Below are 2500 nucleotides of genomic sequence, written 5' to 3'. Positions count from 1 at the left end.
TCAAGGGTGGATACACGACAAATTGTGAAAAAATCGCATCACCAGCGCGAGCAAAAAATCCCTCGTGTGGCCGTGGCTTGAGATTCCAGATATTTCTTCCCCCGCCTGTCTTGTTTATCCAACTGACGTTTCATTCTTGAGCTCCATAAAGGTATATATTTTAAAAAGATCCACCAAAACACCATTTGTGTTTCAATGACTTCGACGCCATTGCAGATCAATTAAATATTCTACTGTGTACACCAGAGAAATCTGCGCATTTCTCCTACCCCCTGAAACCCATCAAAATACGCACAGAAGACTCTATGCACAAAGACACCACTTAGGGTGGACTTTCGAGTGATCATGGCTGCGAGAAAAGCAAGCGAAGGGGGAGGGGGCGAGGACAACGAGCGAGGAACCGCCTGCAATCAATTCGAAAGCTATTACTGGGTTGCTAAACCCAGTCGGAATCTGCGTTCATTTCTCCGTTTTTTCCGTGTCGGGAAAAGTCCCTTCCAGTCTCTTCCCTACTTGGTGGAAAGAAGCTTCTAAACTTCACCAAAGCGCCTACTACGCAGGATATTCAATCCAAATCGATAAAGAGAGGCATTTGATGATATGCAAAGTACATACTTTTGCATAGCAACAAACATGTCTTAGAAAGGAACAGACTTTGAAGGTAGCTAAAGCTGAACAGACTCTTTACTAGTAGAATAGGGGTACTTATCTTTAGTGAACTCGCGTTTCCCTTTTTGTCTTTCTGGGCATCAAATTAAATCTATCAAAAATTCACTACCTTATTGCCGTAAATTGTCTTTGAACGTTCTCAGTTTTTGCTCATATTGATTGCCTGATGAAAATGTCAATTAGAAGCAACAAGCTGTTCATCCAACATGAAACTATATACCGCAATTTATTTCACACGATCAGAACATCCCGACTGATGCATCCACGTATACGCCACCAGGATCCTTTGTAATAAGAATAGGCAGGAAAAGGGCAAGCAGTGGCTAAATTCCGGCAGGAGTCATGGGCTCGAACCTCGTTGCAATCACTTGCATTTTTCAGGAATCTGTAAGATTATTGCTTAAAGCGATGACATGCGCAGTATTTTTCACAAGAAAGTTACTTTTGTGCTTTTTCTGTTTAAAGTCTAGACTAAATACGGCTTTAGAAAAACACTAAAATGCATATTTATCCATTATCGTTGACCTGGAGTCCTAGAAATAAAAGCGAACACAAGTATCATGCCATGTTTGTTCACTGCTAGCTGAATTCAGTGAATTGTGAGCGGGAACGCTGTCAGCGGTTCAAGCACTCACACAGAAATACATTTTTCCTCTGCGTTATAGTACCAAGCATATTATCGGATTAACATGCCATTTCAAAGCTGAAAGAGAATGCATTTATCTCCAAGAGACGACTTTGAAGTCGAAAGACGGTAAGCAGAGAAAAAATCAGCCTTTTTTTAAGTGCCACAAATTGTTAAAATATCCTTTCCGAAAACGTAAGGGAAAACGTTTACGTCGTTGCGAATCTTTTAGGTGATGTTTTAGTAAAGAAATCTATGGTTGTTTGGCTGTTCAAAACTCTTTGAAACGTTTGACTCTCCCGAACACATATTTCACCGAAGGTTATTGTTGGGTGTCCCTGAAATGAGCCACGAAGACGGACTTCGATCCTCGTTGATAGCGAAACGTCTAACATTTTGATTACACCACAAGTCGAATTTCTCGTGAATTCACGCCTCAAAACGTTTCTCTTCATTGTGGCTGATGCATTGGTATTTTGACTGCTCTTCTCTGCTTTCTAGAGGAGATTGAACCACCATTTGTGCGCTGTGTTTAAAATTCTGCATGCGACAGTGGTCACCTATCCAAACTTGAAAAGTTCAGGCTGAATTGTCTCGATTCACAAACCTGGTGCATGCGTGTCCGTGACAGTGCTCCTTTAAATTGTCCAGATAAGTGCGTGGATCACTTCTCCCTTTCATCTTTAACCCACACTTTCTACCGCAAACGAGGGTGCGCTGTATTACGCGGTATTTTCTTCAAGGTTAAAGTCGAGCCACGTTTCCCTCAACCATAGTTAATAGATGTAGGCTGGTTATGAAACTCGACAAGTTTCTTTGTTTCATGTTTTTGTTCGTGTTTTTGGCCTTGACACTGCACAAAACCTGACAAAAACGCGCTTTTTTCGGCAGGATAACCAATCAAAAGCTTCGACTAATTTATTCGAAATTAACTTGCGAACCAAAAACAAAAGATTGTGCAGGGTCACGGTCGGTTCAACATCTAATTTCGACTGTATTGTTCCTGTTTTTGAAATTCCCAGGATTTCATAACCAGTCCCTAGATTAACTATGCCTCAACGTATCTTTTTCGGGTTATCAAAACAGGAACACGCATTTTATCCAAAATAAATACCATTTATTATTATAGTTACTTAAACTATCTTGAAAAGTACGAACAGGAAATTTACATGGTGACATTACACAAACCAAGTTCAGCAAACTTGG

The 2500-nt window shown here is 40.6% G+C and overlaps 1 protein-coding gene across 1 annotated transcript in view; it reads right to left on the bottom strand.

Annotated features, from left to right (window-relative positions):
• Positions 1–2389: 2389 nt before the first annotated feature.
• Positions 2390–2500, bottom strand: part of LOC138014434 (E3 ubiquitin-protein ligase RBBP6-like) — a 71206-nt gene continuing 71095 nt past the window's right edge. Inside the window, exon 16 of the mRNA XM_068861503.1 lies at positions 2390–2500. This exon is cut by the window's right edge and continues 1951 nt beyond it. The gene's annotated coding sequence lies outside the window, so the exon portion shown is untranslated.

Source organism: Montipora capricornis, chromosome 8 (assembly GCF_036669925.1).
Source record: "Montipora capricornis isolate CH-2021 chromosome 8, ASM3666992v2, whole genome shotgun sequence".
Lineage (NCBI taxonomy): Eukaryota > Metazoa > Cnidaria > Anthozoa > Scleractinia > Acroporidae > Montipora > Montipora capricornis.
This window is presented reverse-complemented; position numbering and strand designations above follow the sequence as displayed.